General features: G+C 37.4%; 1 protein-coding gene across 3 annotated transcripts in view; it reads right to left on the reverse strand.

Annotated features, from left to right (window-relative positions):
• The window catches only part of tfap2d (transcription factor AP-2 delta (activating enhancer binding protein 2 delta)), a 119,314-nt gene that overhangs the window by 80,455 nt on the left and 15,924 nt on the right, over nt 1-22,935 (reverse strand). The window contains exons 6-7 of one of the 3 annotated variants that reach the window (XM_067418147.1): nt 20,106-20,208; nt 10,610-10,749 (exon numbers count right to left, since the gene is read on the reverse strand). The gene's annotated coding sequence lies outside the window, so the exon portion shown is untranslated. Of the gene's footprint in view, nt 1-10,609; nt 10,750-20,105; nt 20,209-21,017; nt 21,080-22,935 lie in introns of all 3 variants that reach the window. The other 2 variants (XM_067418145.1, XM_067418146.1) reach the window with 2 other exon arrangements.

Below are 22,935 nucleotides of genomic sequence, written 5' to 3' on the forward strand. Positions count from 1 at the left end.
TTCATTTGTCTAGGGTAACCGACGGTCCCGTAGATTGGGCCTAATTGGTTTGTCCCTTACGTGACCTCCCTTGTCCCGTTTATTGACTGCTACGCTGGCCTAACCACTGACTACGGTGCTGTTCACATATTATGCTTCTTTTTGCGCACTCAAGTTCGTTATTTTAAATGTAGACACGCGACAAACAAAGCTAATGTGGTTGGTTGCAGGCCGCTTTTTTCCCTATTCACATCTAAAATATCTCAACCTTTCAGAATGTCACAAGCGCACCGCAGGTCATATGACATCGAAGTGACCAATCAACTTCAGCCTTTCCGTAACAATTGAAATGAAATCGGTTTAGTTTGTTCCGCAAACTAAAGGTATACGAGTAAAATGCCTTTAAACGCTACAGGAACATCTGTCTGTGTATGCATTTGTAGATTATATTGCAATGATTATGATATTCACGTGGATACTGTAATCAGTAATCCCTGTTGAAAACAGTAATCTGCATTTTTTTCAGGATTCTTTGATGAATAGAAAGTTCAAAAGAACAGCGTTAATCTGAAATAGAAAGCTTTAGTAACATTAAAATATCTTTAGTATCACTTTTGACAAATTTAATGCATTCTTGCTGATTAAAACTGTCTTTAAAACACATTCTTACTGACGGTATAGTGTATGATACTACAAAAGCTTTAATGGTTTGTGTGTAACAATTTATATGACGTTAAAATTCTTTTTTGGATTAAATTGTGCATTAATATCTTAGATATCCTTATATCCTTTTACACACACTTAACTGCAGACACTGAAATGACATACACTGTGTGCTACAGTACAAATATTTTGACTGTGCCTTATTTTCCTATAAAGAACCACGATGGTCCCTTATTTTCCTTTTCTGAAATTGGCAACCCTAATTCCGACTGTGCTAGTCCGATTATAAATGGATATCTATAGGGTCCATGTAAAGGCAGCTTCTGCTGAGATCTCTTTTGAAACTCTAGAGGAGTTGTGTGGAAGATTGGTGTGATCTTTTTCTTAGGAGAAACATCTGAGCTTCTCATGAACATTTCTCGTAAATTCTAAAGACCCAACATTTTCCAGCTGAAATGTTTAGCTTATATGTACTCTTTCTCTATTTCAACAATTTGAGTCAGGTAGGAGAAACATCTCTGGACAAAGTTGAGTCTTAAAAATGAAACTTCAACTTGAAGTTTCCTGAGATGTGAAAGAGCAACCTCTGAGCAATAACACTTTCCTCTGGGAGCGTTTCAAGGTTTGTGCTGCTTTATTCAGTATTCTGGATGGCCACAACACCCACAATCCCTTGCTGCAGAGGATCCCTGTGAAGACGATTTTCCCAGATGAGATGAAGGTGACCTCTGTGTCAAACGCTCTCTCTCTATCTCCAACCTCAATATCAAAATAACTTATGCACACAGACACAGTGTCTTTATGTCTGTTACAGCAGTGCATTCACATGCTACCAGTGTCTCGTGGTTCCCTGCATTCCCTCTCTCTCTCTCGTCACCTTCCTCTCTGTGGCCATATATCGCTCCTCCACAGCCAAACTACTGGAAGTGACTGCTACTCTGTAGCTTTCCCACAAACAAACATGCGTACTGCAATCTATGTTTTTAAAAGTCTTATTCATAATACTGAGAGCATCTTTATGCAACCGTGAGCTACTTTTGAGTCAGATGTCAAATATTTACAAAAATATCCAATTCAAAGCAATCCATTCACACATATGCAAATACGATTTTATTCAGTTAGTCAAGGAAAATAAAGATTTTGATTTCTGAGTAAAATCCAACTTTAATCATTTAAACATTTAATTCAGTTGAATAATGACTGCTTCAGTTGTAAAATACTGTAAAGGTCAGCTCAGCTCTGAGCTGCAGTTCACTGATCACATGACGAGAGTAAGGTGAGATGACCTTATGATTGACCGGACCATAGCGAAAGATTAGTGCGCAGCAGAGCCTGATAGAGTGTCTGTAAATGTCTTAGCTCGTAGAATGCAAGTTCAGCACCGCCGCTCCCTAAATAAACTCACCTAAAGGATTATTAGGAACACCACACTAATAATGTTTGACCCCCTTTAGCCTTTAGAACTGCCTTAATTATACGTGGCATTAATTCAACAAGGTACTGAAAGCATTCTTTAGAAATGTTGGCCCATATTGATAGGATGGCATCCTATAGCAAATTTGAGGCCAATTCCTCCATGTTAAAGCTACAGTGTGTGATATTTTCCCCCATCTAGCGGTGTAAAGGTATATGACCATCCAGTAAATATTAGTTTAAGTTCCTCTCAATTCTGATTTTGTTTTAACTCCTACGGTGGCCGATTTAGTCCAAGATCAACATTCTGCATTTGATGGAGATTTGTGGGATGCACATCCAGGGCACGAAGCTCCCGTTCCACCACATCTTAAAGATGCTCTATTGGGTTGAGATCTGGTGACTGTTGGGGCCATTTTAGTACAGTGAACTCAGTCATGTTCAAGAAACCAATTTGAAATGATTCGAGCTTTGTGACATGGTGCATTATCCTGCTGGAAGTAGCCATCAGAGGATGGGTACATGGTGGTCATAAAGGGATGGACATGGTCAGAAACAATACTTAGGTAGGCTGTGGCATTTAAACAATGCCCAATTGGCACTAAGGGGCCTAAAGCGTGCCAAGAAAACATCCCCCACACCATTACACCACCACCACCAGCCTACAGAGTGGTAACAAGGCATGATGGATCCATGTTCTCATTTTGTTTACGCCAAATTCTGACTCTACCATCTGAATGTCTCAACAGAAATCGAGACTCAGACCAGGTAATATATTTCCAGTCTTCAGCTGTTAAATTTTGGTGAGCTTGTGCAAATTGTAGCCTCTTTTTCCTATTTGTAGTGAAGATGAGTGGTACCCGGTGGGGTCTTCTGCTGTTGTAGCTCATCCGCCTCAAGGTTGTGCGTGTTGTGACTGCTGCATACTGGATGTTTTTCCCTTTTCACACCATTCTTTGTAAACCCTAGAAATGGTTGTGCGTAAAATCCCATTAACAGAGCAGATTGTGAAACACTCAGACCGGCCCGTCTGGTACCAACAACCATGCCATGCTCAAAATTGCTTAAATCACCTTTCTTTCCCATTCTGACAATTAGTTTGGAGTTCAGAAGATTGTCTTGACCAGGACCACACCCCTAAATGCATTGAAGTAAGTTCCATGTGATTGGTTGATTAGATAATTGCATTAATGAGAAATTGAACAGGTGTTCCTAATAATCCTTTAGGTGAGTGTTTGTGTCCTGTGTGGGCAATCGAGAGTCTAAAGCGAAAGTAAACGCCAGCTCCCTGATTCATGCAAATTAGGCGAATTACAATAGTCTGTCTTCTAATATTAAATATATCTTAGGCCGGGCTTTCCAGTTATGAATTTTTCCAGTCATGAATTTTGTAATTTGAGGATTTCTTAAAAGTACTGTGCAACAATCTATTGAATCCAATCTAGTGTCTCGTCTCGTGAGTGAAGCGTCTCGTTACACCGCTACTGTACTGTTACATATAACATTTTCATAACTAAAGTACGATTACACTGTATTCATTCACAATAATATGTGAGCAGGATTTATGTAAAAGTATGAATATTTGAGAAAATTATGTTTACGCCTGGTTGGTGAAAGACAGTCCTCCGCTCACACCAGTCCTAGTATGCCGAGCGCAGTGACACGGGTTTGCTATTCCGCACGTTGCCGTGACCCGCCGCCGACGCTTCTTGGCTTTTTCTTGGTTTTCCCTGCGGCACTTTTCTGGAGGGCGGTGGAACGGGGCAAAGAGCGTGAACCGGCGTGTGTTTGTGTCTGTGGGGAGAGCGGGTGACATTTAGAAGCTGCTTGGGGTTTCGTCCCGTTAATATCCAAACTAATTAGCCTCAAAACGCAGCGGCGTGGAATCGCTTCTCAGCCTAGCAGCTAATGCACTCCCGTACAGACCAACACACCCCCACAAGAACCACAGTCCACATGATCTGTGTGTGTGTGTGCGCGCCTAGATTACAAATGTCAGATAGAGATCGTAATTATAACTTCTCAGCTGGTATATCAGTCAAAACGCTGACACTCTCTCCCTGTCTCTCTCTCTCTGGCCTGTCTGCTGTGCGGTGAGGGACGATTGTCATGATGTTTTGACAGGCTGGTCAGAGCTGCAGTCCCTGTGGTTTCACAATTATGCAGCAGATCTCAGCTCACACCCCACTGCCAACAGATACAGGCCAAGAATCTCAATGCAGCTCCACACACACACACACACACACACACACACACACTTGTTCTCTCTCCTCTTGCTTTTCTCCAACCCCTGGCCTCCACTCCCTTTAACAATTTTGCCATTTTCTTATCTGTCTTTTATTGTATCACACAATCACACCTATCTATCTATCTATCTATCTATCTATCTATCTATCTATCTATCTATCTATCTATCTATCTATCTATCTATCTATCTATCTATCTATCTATCTATCTATCCATCCATCCGTCCGTCCGTCCGTCCGTCCGTCCGTCCGTCCGTCCGTCCGTCCGTCCGTCCGTCCGTCCGTCCGTCCGTCCGTCCGTCCCTGCATTTGATGCTAAATATTATCATTTAATAAAAATAAAAAAAATCACTAGCAGTCTTCAAGCAAAATAAGTGCTTTTAATAAATCGTAAAACATATACAAGGTTTCTGATTGCCGAATGGTGCGTGAGGTTTCGCCAAGTATAGGACTAGCTACTGTATACACTACTACTAAAATCAAAAGAAAATGACGAGTTAATAGGATTATTATTGATGCTAAAATCTGATATCTGAACAATATGTAATTTTTCGTCGTTAGAGGTCGCTTATTCAAATCAAAGGTGTAGCTTAATGATGCCTGGGTTTAGCGGAGCTTTATTATTCCGCAAACAATCGCTTCCGCTTCTTCCGCTCATACGTTTGCAGCGCTGTTTTATCATATTAAATACATTACTTGAATGTGTTGAAAGTTATGTTATAATGCTTCTCTGTACATTCATTCGACGGCTACTATAACACACTTGTTCACACTGCAGTGAGCTAGATCGATATTAGTCATGGTAAAACATACTCACAGTAAATCAAGAAAACAAGATTTAATAAAAAGACTATCTGTGTTGAGCTAACATTGATTCAATTGGTGTCAATAAATGTCTCCAAACAGTCGCTCACCTGTCTAATAAAACACATATTAAAGTGTTTTTGGTGTTTCCATGGTTTCTACTAAATAAACTGGAAAACTAACGGTAACGCGGATATAATGTCATAGGTGACTCATGGACATGGTCCTTATCCTGGTTAAAATTGCAAATTTCTCTGGATTTAAATATTCTTGGAATCATTTGGGATAATGTAAGTACACATCAACAAAATATATAACATTGTTCAAGTGTTTTTTGGATATTTGAATCCAAAAATGTGCCTTGTGCCTTTAATAGGAAATGTTGGTCCAGGTTAAAATAAGTTGATCTAAGAACGTCTTATTAGGAAATCACAATCACTGGGAAACTGAATGGAAACTGACTTCATACATGCACTAAAAAGGATCTCGAGATGAGTTGGAAAAGCGGCTCAAAAAAGTGAAATTAGTTCTGAGAAAAGCTCCTGCAGCGTTTGAGCACTGATGACATTTGCTTTGATTTTGCAATAATATCCAAACATTTTTCTATAAAATCAAAGCTGCGTTGTTAACTAAAAACATCTACATTTCGGCATGAAAAGCTCTGAAGTTTAACAACAGCGAGTGAAAGGTCCTACTGAGACGTTTCTCTACCATGTGCTGTATTAGGCATAGATGGTTATGAAGGCAGATGCCCTACGAACAGAAGTGTGTGTGTGTGTGTGTGTGTGTGTGTGTGTGTTTTAGAGGGTGGGGGAAGAAAGCGAGAGACAGTGAAAGAGAGAACAGGGTAGAACCTTGCCTCAAGCAAAAGCCACTGAACAGTTAAGAACTTCCTGTTTCACTTCAGGCTACGAAGAAAACGCTAACCACACATGATGGAATGATGGCCTTTCATCCGTCCGAAGAAAAGAGGGAGAGAAAGAGAGGGAGCCAGTGGAAGTGAGATGTTCTAAGACAGATCCTATTTTCTTGCTGCCTGTGTCAATTAGTCCGGTGCCTTTGTGTTAAGCACAGGTAACCGTTTAAACGTCTCAGCGCAGCGTTTGGACTCAATCTGTCCGGCTCGCTTTGGGTGGTTTGAGAGAGAACCGGGAGGAACAAAAGGAAAATGAACGCGTGTCGGCTCGCCACTGCGCCGCGGCTGATCACAGACGTTTGAATGACTGGATGCAGTCAGGATTATCTGGTTACACTGATCGCTGTATGAGAGTCTTATTCTGTCCTCTATAACATGAATCAGTACACAGTAAACTAATTCAGGCTTTGATTCGTGATTCAATTAGACACTACAACATGATTACAAGGTTGCACATTTCAATATATCCATCGTGCTTTTAAAATGAAATTTATTCCTGTGATCAAAGCTGAATCTTCAGCATCATTACTCCAGTCTTCAGTGTCACATGATCCTTCAGAAATCATTTTCCTATTATTATCACTGTTAGAAATGTTTTCTATCGCAACATTATACATCATAATTTCATTTATTGCATCCAAGCTTTCGAAAGGTATAGTGTATACTTCACTTACAAACTTATACTTCAACATACATTAATGCGCATAAGTAAACAAAACAAAAAAAAAGTTTTTTAATCTTCCTGTAAAACACCTGTAGGGTGAATTGAGGTTGATTGGGACACTTTTTCCAAGTTATATCAATGGCAAAATGTGTCCCAATCACCCTGAAATCACCCTTATAAAACAGGGATAAAAGGATGCAGGATCGTTAATAAATGACAGAAGTTGTTATACACAACATTTATTTTAAAGATAGAAAATAAGGACTTGTCTTCTTAGAGGTAAATTAAAATTGTCATAGTGTACAACATCAGAACATTTGATGAGCTTCCCATGCAAGTCAAATGAAGCTTTTAGGCCACGTGTCCACCAAAGCATTTTTAGCAAGCTATTATCTCATTTCGCAGATAGTTTGTTTACGTATTGTTTATATATATAAAAATGTCTGTACAATGTAAAGTATTAGCTCTGGCTCTTGTTCTAAATGATTTAGTTCTGCTATTATGCTCCTTGATGTCATATGTTGACGTACAAGCAGAATGTGGCGGTTGGTCGGTGTGGAATATGTCCCGCCCTTCCTCAACTGTGATTGGTCGGCTGGGTAAAAAGTGACAGTGATGAGTGCTGAGTTTTAACCAAACTCAGACTGGTAAAAAAAGAGCAAAGCTTTAGCACTTCTGCGTAAAATAGCGTTTTGAAAACGAACTTGCTATGCAAGTTGTGGCTTTGGTGGACACACATCCTTATGCTTAAAAACACCATACATGTGTCATAAAATTTGTTCATACAACGTTAATATTATGAGAAGACTTTGTGGGGCAAAAACATTGCAACTATTGCATGAGTCATACAGACCACAAGATTTTTTTAATGGTTCTTTTGCATCTTTTGTGATGTTTGAAAGCTTTAATTATCATTCATTGTAAGTGTATGAAAAAGCCATGTAAAGTAGCCTTCATATGTCCCCCTTTGGTGTTTTGCAGAAGAAAGAAAGTCAAATTATTGAGACTGTGTAAATGATGGCTAAATGTTCATTTTGGGGTGAACTACTGCTTTAATTTAGCATTAAACAGCCATGAAGGGCCTGATGCGCGGCGGATGCTTTAAGCAGTCATGTAATACGTGTGTTTGTCTGAACGGCCAGCAGCTGATATCTGAATCCAGACCCTACGATAGCTGTTCACTCTCATTTCAGAAGCTAAATGTTTAGCTATTAGCGAAGTGCTTTGATGTGTCAAACAGGTTAACAGGTACATTTTCTGCTTCATGAAACAGTTTTAAAATGCACACACACACACAGTGGTTTAAGGCAGATGCTTAGAAGTGCAAATTGGCCACGTCTGTGGGCTCTGATCAGCGGATTGTGAATGTGCGTGTGTTTGCCATTTATTTCCCAGTGATGCTGTGACAGGGGTTTTACACGACGCCTCGAACCCGGCTCAGGGACGAGTTTCAGGCACTACATGCAACCTCTGCCTCGCTCTCTTCTTCTTTACCTAATGTGCTCTTTCCTCCAGCTTTCTCTTTTTCCTTATTTATGACGACCACTCAGCGATAACCATGAGCACACCTGTCACTGTATCATAGAACCAACAGGCACTGTTCGTTGCTTAACCTACCTGACCTAAAATTCAAACCATTAGGTTACATTTGATTATACTTGTTCAAAACTCAATGCCATAATACCAGGGGGTTGCTATGCAGTTGCAAAGGTGTTATGATGGGTTGCCTGGGTGTTGCTATGCAGTTACTAGGGTGCTCTGAGTTTCATAGTATGGTGCTATACGGTTTCAAAGATGTTCTGATGGGTTGCCTGGGTGTTGCTATGCAGTAGCTAAGGTGTTTTCAGTGTTAAATACTATGGTGATATGGTTGCAAAGGTGTTCTGATGGGTTGCCAGGGTGTTGCTATGCAGTAGCTAAGGTGTTTTCAGTTGTAAAGGTGTTCTGATGGGTTGCCAGGGTGTTGCTATGTAGTAGCTAAGGTGTTTTCAATGTTAAATAGTATGGTGATATATGGTTGCAAAGGTGTTCTGATGGGTTGCCAGGGTGTTGCTATGCAGTAGCTAAGGTGTTTTCAGTGTTAAATAGTATGGTGATATATGGTTGCAAAGGTGTTCTGCTTGGTTGCCAGGGTGTTGCTATGCAGTAGCTAAGGCGTTTTCAGTGTTAAATAGTATGGTGGTATATGGTTGCAAAGGTGTTCTGCTTGGTTGCCAGGCATGTTCCAGGTGCATTTGCTTTCAGCTATATAGTTGCAATAGCCGAAAACACATTAGCTATATGTTATGTAGTTGCAAAGATGTTCTGATGGGTTGCCAGGGTGTTGCTATGCAGTAGCTAAGGTGTTTTCAGTGTTAAATAGTATGGTGATATATGGTTGCAAAGGTGTTCTGATGGGTTGCCAGGCATGTTCCAGGTGCATTTGCTTTCAGCTATATAGTTGCAATAGCCGAAAACACATTAGCTATATGTTATGTAGTTGCAAAGATGTTCTGATGGGTTGCCAGGGTGTTGTTATGCAGTGGCTAAGGTGTTCTGAGAGTTATTTTGTATATTGCTATGTGTTGCCAAGGTGTTGCTATGCCGTTGCTAATGTGTTTTCAGTGGTATGTAGCTTTATGGTTGCAATGATGTTCTGAGTGGTTGCCAGGGTCTATCTATGCAGTTCTATGTGTTTTCAGTGTTATACAGTATGGTGGTATATGGTTGCAAATGTGTTCTGCTTTGTTGCCAGGGTGTTGCTATGCAGTGACTAAGGTGTTCTGAGTGTAATTTTGTATTTTCTATGTGCTTGCAAGGGTGTTCTAAGTGGTCGTCAGAATGAAACCATGTAGCTGCTAATGTGGCTTCAGCTTTATGTGTTTTTTCAGTGTTATACAGTATGGTGTTATATGGTTGCAGATATGTTCTGATTGTTTTGCCAGACCTTATGCAGGTATGCTGCATGTTTTATGCTGTAGTATGTTGCTATTCAGTAGCTATAGTGTTCTGGGTTGTTACTTAAAGTCTCTGAATGTGCCTCTGGTCTCACCTAAGACCACTAAGTCTATGGTATATATGGTATATTTTCACTTGTTTTATCCTCTACCAACTGAAAACAACTTAATATTTTTTAACTTAATATAATTTACCATCCACAACAAACTGCACAATTTGAGGCATCAGTCATGCTTGTAGCACAAGCAAAGCTGAAATTCAAACTGAATCATCATTACTTTCTTCATACATGTTCCAGGATGTATTGGGAATTATTCATCAGTGCACCTTATTTCAAAGAAAGAAATAGTGAGCATTTGTAACATTAAATCAAAATCAACTTTTAGCAGTTCACTCAGAAAACCAGAAGAATACAGGTGTAAAATGGATCTCAAATGATAGTTCATGGGGTTCTCATAAGCAAGGCCTATGACACCACTGCTATAGTTATGAGATACAGTGTGTCAATGGGCTGGTCTAAGTGAAGCCCCGCCCTCTCAGCCAACAGTACAGCAGTGGGCGTGTCCACACGAGACTCAGACTCCGCCCCCACCCCGGCAGCAGTGTCAGGCTTCATTATGTGGTTTTTTAGTGTGGTGGCGAATCCTCCCACTCGACACACACAATCGCCCACAGTCAGGGTGAGCGTGTTGTATGTGTGTGTGTGATGTCAGTGCCACAGGCGACTACTGCTCATGGGCCAATCTACCCAACCTGTCACTCTACATCTGTCTCCCACACACACATGCACAGGAATTCTGCCTGAAGCATCTGGGTGGACACATGGAAAGTGGATTTTTGTACAGCACTTACCAGTATTAGCAGACTCAAGACGGGTTGTGTGTGTGTGTGTGTGTGTGTGTGTGTGTGTGTTTGGGGCTGCATCCGAATTGTGATGAATTAGCAGTATATGGTAAATGTATACATGTGTAAGTATACCTCACATACCTGCTTCCTTTATTGCTGAAATGTGTCATTTTTTGCTGTTAAACTCTATCCCAGGGTAATATGCAGAGGCTGTCCTAATAGCCCGACACCGCAACCTTGGCTCAACCATTGGCCTGAGATTGTTTTGCTGTTTTGCTGACCTATGGATGGCACAGGGAAACAAAATCTAAAACTAATAATAATCTAATAAATAAATATAAATACAAGTGTTTAAGTATTCTTTTAAAAATCAAACTATACAATAAAAAAAAAAACAACAACTATGAATTCAAAAATGTAAATAAAATGTGTATTAAAATATTTCTATAAATATTTAAAAATATATATTTATAAAAAATTAATTAAACACAAACATTTAAAATAATTTAAAATGGTTTTACTAAAAATGTATATATATATATATATATATATATATATATATATATATATATATATATATATATGTATATATGTATATATATATATATATATATATATATATATATATATATATATATATATATATATATATATATATATTATTTTGACTGGCCAATAAATTATTTCAATAAAATTCAATAGAATCAAAACAAAATTAATTGCATTAAAAATATTTAAAAAATATAGATAAATGTAATTTAAATATAATATAACTTATAAATGTATATAGTTTATAAAAAATATTATTTTGACTGGCAAATAAACTATGGATTAAATAAAATTAAAAGCCTTAAATATATATTTTCTAAAATATAGATATTTCAAAAAATATATACAAAACTAATAAAACATTTAAACAAAAAGTTGTACTTGAAAAGGTTTTTTTTTTACATATTATTTTGTCTGACCAATAAACTAAGGATTAAATAAAATAAAAAAATAAACTAAAAGCCTTAAATATTTAAAAAATATATACATATAGATATTTTAAAAATAAACTAAAACATACATTAAAACATAATTTAAAAAGTGTTGTATTTGTTATAAAATATTATAAAGCACTCTTTAAAATATATATAAATACATTTTTGCAAATAAACTAAGGATTCAACATAAAAAAATAATTATGAAATATATTTAAGAAATATAGATATTTTTAATTAAAATAAAATTAAATACTTATGTATTCTTTAAAAAAAGGCTATTCTTTTTTCTGACCAATAAACTACAAGGATTGAATTCTAATAATGTTGAAAAACTGGAACTCTCATTACCAGTGGAAAAGGACACACACATGCTCACAGAATGCATTAATTTAAGCCAAGACTCTTCCTGAGTTTAACTACTCACCACCAGTCATTCCCAAAACTACAGCTCGACCTCATTGCCCCAGGATATATATCCCACACACATACACACACAGGAGAGCAGCTCCTCTCACACTCCCATTAATTAACCACATTAACATACGAGCACAATGACCCAGTCAAATGACCCGGGGCGAGAGCCGTTCAACTTCATTAAATGTGAAGCCGTCACCCTCCGCGGTCTCTCAGCGCCGCTATCATCTCATTCTCACCGACACATAACTTCACACGTCACTCTCCGATTCAACGCGAGACATAAACAGGCCAGCTAATTAGAAGCGGTTTAATAATGACCTGCAATAAACCAAAGACTCTTCTTAACATTTTCTAAAGAGCTGACATTGGTTTATTGTTAAGTTTTTGAGTTCTACACCTCCCTGACCTTCATATCACACGCCTGAAGGCGTTTCAGAGCACTTTAAACTGATTTCAAAGCAAGAAAGAAAACAACTAAATTTGCAGTTGAACTCTGATAGTTTTCGTGAACTCTCAGATGCTTGAGCAGGCATTTCTCCATCTGGATATTTATTTACACATATAACTGAAGCTTTACATGCCAGTCAATGCATTATTAGTGCTGTCGTTTCAGACCACCTGCTGAAGCAAACAAGGCACGAAAACTAAACATATGAGGCATTCTCAACATTAACAAGAACTGATATATTTAAAGAACACTTGCCAAAAATAAAATAAATAAATAAGAAATAATAAACTACACTTCAAATTATGTCAGAATGCTAAACTGGGCCAAAGGGTGAAAACATGAAAACTGATTCTCATGATTCAGACCAAAATCATAAACCATTATTGGAATAAAAAAACAAACAAAATAATGTATTATTTTAATTTATGTTCTGAAAATGAACGAAGGTCTCACAGGTTTGCAATGGCATGAGGGTCATTAATTAGTAATTAATGATTTTGATTCATGATTCATTTTTGTGTGAACTAAACCCTTTAATGTGGAGGAAAAAAATCTAATTTTCATTAATGTAATGAAAAAAGATGTATTATTTAATTTGCATAAATACAATTGTACATATTCATCATACTGCCTTCAAATTATGCAGATTTTTAATGTAATTGTCTCCATACTGTATTACAGAATGAGAATGAGAGATTTGCATATAATATATGAGAATTTAATTGCCATGAAAATAATATCATAGTGCAAAAAATCCTAATGGTCCAATAAATAGACCTCATTTTTTTGATTAAAAATGTAACTTAATGTTTTCATTAGATTTTTTTGGTGCTCTATATGACCCAGAAATGTCATTATAAGATTCCCTCAAAGATACACAACTTTAAAAGTTTGGGGTCATCCTATGATCAAAGCTGAATTTATCATCATCATCATTACTCCAGTCTTTAGTGTCACTTTATCCTTCACAAATCATTGCAATATGACGATTTGCCTGTTATCAATGTTGAAAAAGTTCTGCTGCTTCATATTTTTGTGGAAACACTGATGCATTTACACTAGCATTGTGTTGCAGTTAAAGCCTTTTTCCAAAAAAACAAACTGTCTTTAATAAAACATAACACCACAATCAAGAAGACTCAGTAAAGGCGAGACAAATCAAAATATATCTCCTTGAAGAAAAGCTATTGGACAGCGATTCAATTGTAGGAGGTTTCCGAATTACTGGTTCCAACTCAACTGCGGTATCCTGCTTCAGATCATGTGAAGTCTCATTTGCAGTTGCCAAATCTCATCAACATTTATTTGCTTAAACTACAGTTAGCTTATCTTCGCTGTACCTCTAACAGTTGCTGTCGCTCGCGTCACCTCAAATCATCGACTCTTTGAAAACCAATGACTTCCGGTGGTTTTGTCGCTGCAAATCGATGTCAGTATGAATGACCCTCAAGCTATTTGATGAGAAGAGGAGTTTAACAAGTGCATTCAACATACTGTGCCTTACAATAATGCTCTACACACTAAAGATATAAGGGCCAGACTTACTAAACAGGGCAGATAAGTGTGAAAGCGAAATCCAGTGTTTGAGTAGTTTTTGTGATTCTGGGTCAGACATAACCCATTGGATTTTATTATTTAATCGCAGGGTTTTTTGCGATTGCGACTTTTTCAGGAGAGAGCGGATGTAGATCTGTTAAATTGGTGCATGCTGTTCTCGTTTGTGCATTTTATCTATAAATTCATTATTGTTCTGTGTCTTAATTATACAGGGGTGCAATGTGAGTCACCTAAACGAGTGTCGCATGAACATTTTTAAGGTAAATTTTTGACTTCTAATGTTTGTTAAACAAGCTATTGGCGATGTGTTAAATAACTCAGTTTGCTGGGTGAAATTAACCCAGTGTTCTGTCCAATATTTACCTTGGGTTGTTTTTAACCCAGTGTTTTTTTAGAGTGTACGATTGACACCCCGGGAGAGGATTTGTGAATGAATGTAAAGTGATGCGAAGTGACGCTGGTCACATGATAATGATAACATGACGAATTTAGTACGTCCGGATGACATTTATCCTGAACACTTTCATACTGTATATAACATTCATTTTTAGCGGCCATGAAGTAATTACTTATTCAAAATATGTACCTTCTCAAGAGAGTATGCGATTTCAGACGCAGCCCCCGTGTATATCTGAAAAATAGCCTAGAGTAGTACATGGTGAGCTGCTGTGGGTAAATGGCACAAACCAACACTCTCAGAAAAAAGGTACAAAAGCCATCACTGGGGCGGTACCTTTTCAAAAGGTACACTTTTGTACCTAGAGGGTGCACATTGGTACCTCAAATGCTCATATTAGTCCTTCTAAGGAACAAAAGTGTATCTTTTGAAAAGGTACCACCCCAGTGATGGCTTTTGTACCATATTTTCAATCTTATGATTGTGTTCTTAACCTATCTAAAAGTATTTCCATTTTGTAAAGGATCATTCTGACAACAAGAGTTAAACTTCACAGACCTATGCACGCGTGCACGACCAACAGACAAAGTGCACTCATTCTAAATTATACACAGTATCATTTTGTACACAGTTTTGTAAATAAATTAGCAATTTTTCTCATATTTCATATTTAAGGGTAAAATTTTATAACAGCGTTTCTTGCTTTTGGCGTGCGGTGATGCCCTGTTCACATCTTGTTGTAATCTTGTCTTTATTCACTTCCTTGTTTGGAAAGTCATGGATTGTTTAGTTTTGCTGCTGAAATGGAAGCACTCACTCAAAATGAAGGTTAAGAAAGTTCTTCTGAGGCGAAGCGATGGGTTTGTGAAAGAAAAATATCCATATTTAAAACTTTAGTAAAGTAAAATATCTAGCTTCCTATCTATTAAACTCATGCAGAAAGTGCAGTTCAAAATGCTTACGTCCAACGTCATCGTCACGCCAGTTACGCTTTTTCCACGAGTTGAATACGGAAAGTGATTCGCCGGAAGCTAGATATTTTACTTTATAAAATTTTAAATATGGATAATTTTCTTACACAAACCCATCGCTTTGCTTCAGAAGGCCTTTATTAGGAGCACTTTTATAATGGATGGATGATCTTTTATAATTTTGGGCTGCCATTCACTGGCATTATAAAGCTTGGATAAGCCAGGACAGTTTTTATTATAACTCTATTTGTATTCATCTGAAAGAAGAATGTCATACACCTGTCTTAAGGTTGAGTAAATCAGGGGCTATTTTCATTTTTTTGGGTGAACTATCCCTTTAAAGGGTGCATGTTAAGTTAAGTTGAGTTTAAAATACTTAGTAGTCTGATGCAAATAGTTGTCAACCAATGCAATATTTTTTACAGTGTACATTTCGCTAAAATATTTTGGATCCAAAAGTGGAAGCGCTTCAAATCTCTTTCCCCATTTACAACAGAACCACAAACTGCAGACCGAAGAGCGTTTTGCAGCCGATTACATCAGTATTGACAGATTTTTTATTTAAAGACAATTTGTTCAGTAAAGCACTGTTTAATTAAGAAGAAAAAAGCCAATTTTATATTGCGTTTTCCCCCTGCTGTAGCGAAAACACACCGAACCATGAATTCAAAACCGAGGTACTTACCGAATGATAATTTTTGAGTGCTGTTACGCCCCTAGCCTACTGAACATCAGTGCAAAATTGATTTCTAGCAAAAGTGTGTGCGCATATGCATAGATCTGTCAGACAGGTCTGTTAGTGGTCACTGCGGCGGCTGCACTCGGGTTAGTGAACGCTAACCGTACGATTAACAGTGCGGTCATGACACTCCCGCACACGCACACACACACACTCTGTGTTAGAGTGGTCTGCTGCGGTCACTGCTCATTTCCTGCCCCCCAGCTCTGTTCCCAGGGTTCCTTGGGGCAACCTGTCTGGCCAATTACTTGCTGAGCTGTAATGAGCTGCCAAGAGCCAAACACACACACACTCAAGCACACATTCCTACTGTATCCACATGAATTATTTTCTCAATCCTCACATAAATGCAAACACTAATTCGGTCTTCCTCACACACTCAAATGGAGGGACACACTCGCGCACACTGCGGTTCAGGGCCAGAAACAGAACGACTCTTATTCTCCAGTGGTCAGGTTTAATGAAGCCGAGTTGAATTAATGCAGGCGAGCTGAGCTCTGCAGACAGATATAGAGTGAATGTATAGAGCTGATGAGATGTATAGGGAATGACAGAGAGTCAGGGATGAGCTGAGAGTGATCCTGGCAGAGATGAGCGCAGTGTATAAACAGAACCAGTAAAAAGGAACGATGCCTCGATCAACTGAAAAACTGACATTATTGACATCTCCAAGACCCCCCCCACCATACACACACTCTCATATATACATGTATCTAGTCCTGTGAATCTCACAAAACCATATCTAGGTCACATTTCACCCAAAAATCGAAATAAAAAAGTAAGAAATAAATTTTTTCGTAAGCCTGTTTTTAGGACCCGTATGATTATTATTTTTAAGACAATTACGCACATTTTGACTCCAAATACTCATCACTTCAATGCATCTGGATATTTAACAATAATACAAATAACACGTTTATTTTATATAGCGCCTTTCTGCAAACCCAAGGATGCTTTAAAAGATTATAACAAGTCAACACGACAGCAGGCAAAGAGACAACCTGAGCGGAGATAACATAGCATACATAACATGACAGATCATGAAGTTAGGGATCAGAGAAACAAGAAGCGAAAGATGTTTTAAGGTGGGTTTTGAAATCATATAATGATGAGAGGTCGTGGATGTGTTGGGGATTTCCAGAGATATGAAATGCCTTTCCACCAAACCATGCTAGTTTGTGCCGTGGGATCAACAACAGACGGGTTATCAGAGGATTGAAGTGTGTGAACTGGGGCGTAGGTATATGGATGAGATCATAAAATGTGTGTAGAGGAAGAGATATTCTTAAGATATTATCTGATAAGAATATCTTACGATTGCGAATGCTAATGGTTGGCCAATGTAGACTGCATAGAATAACTTTTTCTCCTTCTGGCGGTTGGTTCCATCATTTTTCTCAGTGATTGTTTCAGTAAACTCTAACATTTTTCCCCCGTTTAAGTCAGCATTTAAAATTTAACAAAGATAGTTTTTTTGTGTGTTCAAATATTTGATAATACGTTTTTTTTGTTTCCATAGCTGTGTGGACAACATACACACACATGTTCTTTATTTTCTTGTTTTACTTTGTTTTCTTTTATACCTTGTACACCACTTTGGTCAACCTTGGTTGTGTTTAATTGTGCTCTATAAATAAACATTGACTGATTGATATATACACTCACACACTCATACATACACACGTATGTGTGCACATACTTCAAAATTACAGTAATGAGTTTTGTTTTGTTTTTCATAATAGTAATACAAATCTAGAAAGTAAATAAGCTTAAAGGTGCCATGTGTAAAAATTGAGGTAAAAATATCCAAAAAATGATCTACACGCATCAAAAGAATGAGAAGAAATAAGGGCGATGATGTCATTTAAAAAATGTCAAGTTATAGTGCTGCAGGGATATCAACCTTAATTAGCAGTAGCATTACTAGCCCCGGCCCGACAGGTATCGTAATACCAGTCTCTGCCATGGGAGGCGGTATGCGGGCAACATAACCACCAGCCAACCTGGCATACATAAACCTGATGTCAATCGTGTGGAAATTACAGCCCACTACTTCATTTCAGTTCAGGGAAGAGAGCGGACGGATGGCCGAAGCCCATGGCCCCTTAAATGTATCTGATATGATAAAAATAGCTGCTTTACCTGACCGGAAATAGCGGAAGTGCGCGAGCCCGGCGACTGTGTCCCGTCCCGTCATAATAAAAGTCCCGGTTCTCGCGAGCCGTTTAGAATAGGCGCCCTCCAGTGGACGAAAAGTTGCATAGTGCACCTTTAAAGCTACAATGTGTAACTTTTTTAGTTTATTCTTAGCTAAAAACACTTAGTTCTTTCAAAAATATATGCTCATTAATGTATATTTACTTCTTTCAAGTAATAAAGTACTCGTAAGTTTATAATATGCCATTGAAAATACATACGGGTGAGGGGTTCGAATGCCGGTCGCCATGTTGCCCCTCCATCTTGAAAGTACATTAGCCAAAGAGGGACATACCCGTAAATTCAAGCTTCGCCTTTCGCATTTTAAAACTCGATGGCACTCATGGACAAGGTCAAACTGGAAGCCATGTTAATCTTGGACTAAATCGGCCACCGTAGGAAAACGAAATCGGAATTGAGAGGAACTTAAACTAATATTTACTGGATGGTCATATACCTTTACACCGCTAGATGGGGGAAAATATCGCAGTGTTGCTTTAATGTCTCCAGAAATTAAATAGGCTTCCTATTTTAATTACCAAATTCCTAATTCCATAATTTAAAAATGTTTCGAATTTATTTGTATTATTTCATAATTCCCATTATTTTTATGATGATTGTCATTAGGCTATAATCATATTGTTTTGTTTACTGTATTACACTCCAAAATACTAGCTCTCATGAAAATATTAACCGTAATGGTCCTTAAAATAAGCTAATTATTCAGAATTGCTTTGTATTTTCTGGGGTGAAACATGAGCTAGACAGAATCATGACGGGTTCCCTAAGATTTCATCAAACACACACGATGAGATGGACTTTTCTCAGACAGACTTCTACACATTTACAGAATGATTCAGAACTACTTACAGAAATATTGTTCACTATGTGAAATGTCACTCAAATGCTCACCGTGACACTAAAAACACTGAACTCGTGCAAAGGATGATGGGTACGCTCTGACAGACAGCAGGCCATTTAGCATCCAGCTCACCCAGACAACACCACCCCCCACCCCCCGCTACAGTGCCTGGGGGGGTTTCCACGGTGACGGGCCGTGTCAGCGTCAGGCGCTCAAATCTGCCAGTCTGCACTACGGCCCTGCCATCTGATTGGCCGTTGCATGCTGCTATGGAAACTCAGGCGGAAGAAAGCATGGAAAGGGGGGCGGCCACGCCAAGCAGAATGTGTGTGTGAATGTGTGTGTTCTGGTCTTTCCTGGATGTCCCTGTCCTCATGGGACTTCTGATGCAGATGTTTATAAAAACCTGAAAACTGGTGAAGGTTGAAAAATGCCCGACAGAGGCTAAGATCAGCTTGTACGGTCTGTTTATGTCTAAGAGAATCAGCGTCTAATCAGCTACTGTAATGCTTCACCCGGCTGAGTAACCCCGGCTAGTGACGAGCTTAAATGACCAGTTTTGGAACTTATTTGGTTCAGCTAATATACTGACATTTGAGGAACTTTTCACAGTTAATTTTGCCCAATTTAAACAAATGTTTCGTCTAAATATATTGTGTAGCAGAAACCTAGCTAAACTGAGTAAACAGAATAAAATCCAAATCAAACTTTTAATTAACACATTAAGCCTTTTTCAACATGTCTAACTTGTTCTTAATATATTAAATGCATGGGATGAGTAGCCACAAAAGCCTTTACTCAAAAACACATAAAAACACTATATAAAATCATTATTAAAATCTATTCTCCCTATCCAAATAAACGTAATTTTAAAACCTTATGACAAAATGTCCAGAAATAGTTTTGACTTTCAGAATAGTTTTTGCTCATATTTACATGTCAACTGAATCATCTTGATTTTTCAACCATCTTTAGAAATTTTGTTTGTGTTTGCAAACACTATTGCAAGCAAGAGTAACACCAAAAATATCCCAGAATTAATCAAATCCACCGCCATAACTCACTGATATTTGCGCTGCGGTCAATTCCCCTCCATAACGATGTCACTTCCTGTAGGATGTCATCATATAGGAACTGCCTTTTGTTTGTTAAAAGGATTTTACAAGACTGGAAAGAGAAAACAGAATAGAAAGTGTGATTTTGAAGACAAAAAACCTTTTAAACTTCAATTTGTAACTTTAACTTAAAATTATAAATCAATTTATAAAAAAATAATGTACTGGTAATTTGTTTTAAGGAAAGAAAACACATACACTTATTTACATTTTAGAAATGACATGACTGTGTCATGTTGTAAAGGAAACAAACATATAATATGATTGATTATATTTATTATTTATCCAGTTTATTGAAACAAGAGGGAGAGAAAATTGACTTAATAAGGTATCTAGCTAATGCAGATTTACGTGGATCACCAGCTATGAATATGATCCGAATAAACAGCGGTATCTGAAAATCTCCTTCCTGATTTATCCATGAAGGCCTCAGTTATGGAGACTGTGGTTGAAAAGAATCTGCTGAAACGCCTACCGATATCCATTCCAGGGAAAACTGACCCAAGGAAGCTAGAGGGGTCAATTTGTGTCTAAGGGAGTTTGAGTGTGTGAGTGTGAGTGTGTTTCTGGGCTGTTGCGGACTGGTTAACCCTTAAGTGTTTTGCCCTGAGGACGTCATTAAATGTTCAGCAGCACACCTGGGAGGAGCTGCAGCTAATATGAGCGAGAGACTCTAAATGCTACACACACACACACACACACACACACACACACACACACACACACACACACACTTATATATAAAACTCCAGTCAGGAAGGAGGGCCATATCCATAATTGATGGTTGCTTTTTATTTGAGGTACCGTGGGACACGGGACTGCAGCCTAATTTGATGAGAAATCGTTTTTTAAGGTTGTTACTTTGGTTTGACACGTCTGCTTTGAGCCGCCTGCCTCCCTCTCAACTCCAACAGCACTCCGCTCTGATGGAAGAATTAAAGATACATGTGAGAATAAATCTTAGATGCAGTAGAGAACAGTGCAATATAGCACATAAAGGTGTGTGAGGGAGCATTTTGGATGACCAAAAAGAGGCAAACAATTCCTGAAAAAACCTAAAAAGTCAGAGCAAAAAAAAAAATGCAGCTCCACATCAGGATATCCATTTAAACCAGATATTTATTATTCATATTATTATTTGTGGTTGTGTTAATTAAAGTTAAAGAAACTATGAATTATGCGTGTGTGCTCATTATGATAATGGCATATGCAGAGCGAGCGTCTGTCGAGGGAGGGTTCAGACCTTGACTCCACATTTGCAGCATCTGAATGTCTAATATCTCACGCTTTATCTAGTGCTTAAAAATGCATTACATTTTTTTAATTTTTGGAGGAAAATGTGAGTTTTGCTTGGCCTGGACCTGAAAGGTTGCCAAGTCCCTCAAAGCAAGGCCGTAACCAAGTTTATTGTGTGTGTGTGTGTGTGTGTGTGTGTGTGTGTGTGTGTGTGTGTGTGTGTGTGTGTGTGTGTGTGTGTGTGTGTGTGTGTGTGTGTGTGTGTGTGTGTGTGTGTGTGTGTGTTAGGGGGCTATTGGTCTTATTGGTTTATTTTATTTATTTTTTTATTAGAAGTGCAAAACTTACAACAGAGTAAACACAGAACACAAAAAAAAGTAATAGTAATAGTAACAGCAATAAAACAAAAATAAGCAGAACTGACAAATAATAGTAGAAGTATTTAAATAGTAATAGCATGTATATATATATATATATATATATATATATATATATATATATATATATATATATATATATATATATATATATATATATATATAGACATACACATACATATATAAAAGTCAATATTTATATATAAAAATAATGATGCTAAAGATGGTGATCAGTTGTGCAATAGTAATAGCAATAATAGATAATATTAATAATAATAATGATAATAATAACAGTAGTGGTAAAAAAAACAACAACAAAAAACAGCAGTAATAGTAACAGCAATAAAACAAATATAAGCAGAACATAACTTATCACCATCTTTAGCATCATTATTGTTATATATAAATATTGACAATTGTTTAAAATTATCATCATTATTAATATACATGCTATTACTATTTAAATACTTCTATTATTATTTATTGGTTTATTTTTTAGAAATCAAAGAATTAAAAAGGATTTAAGGAAATTAAGAAAAATAAATAGGAATGGTGTTATTTTTTTGTTTTTTGTTTTTTACAAAAAAGACTTTTGTAGTTGCTAATATAATAATAAAATTATATATATATATATATATATATATATATATATATATATATATATATATATTTTTTTTTTTTTTTTTTTTTTTTTTTTTTCAATGTATCTTATGGCATATTTTCAATTCAAAATCGTGAAACGGTAAAACAGTTGTCAAATATTAAATGTGTAGCTGCTTACATCTTTCACAAACTTAATCATTACATTGAAATTCGCACTGAATGTAGGTAATCATTTTAAAATCTCGTCTCTGAATCTCATAAATCGGATCACTTAAAGGTGCTGTATGTAAGAATGAGATCTAGTGGTTAAAATGGTTACTGCAGTCCAAGTTCAAAATATTGTTTGCCCCGTCACCTCCTCCTCAGACTCCACGCTCACGCAGATTGCCAGTTTGAGGAAACGGAACAGGAACGAGTGCAATTGACAATGGAAGGCGAGGAAACTTACACACTGTTGAGTTGATTTATCCACATTTTAATGTGCTTCCATTCATAGAGATTTTTTAACATGGATGCCAGGGCTTTTAAGGTTGGGGAAAATCTGCGATCTCTGACCCAGTTAG

The sequence above is a fragment of the Pseudorasbora parva genome, chromosome 15, assembly GCF_024679245.1.
Source record: "Pseudorasbora parva isolate DD20220531a chromosome 15, ASM2467924v1, whole genome shotgun sequence".
Classification (NCBI taxonomy): Eukaryota; Metazoa; Chordata; class Actinopteri; order Cypriniformes; family Gobionidae; genus Pseudorasbora; species Pseudorasbora parva.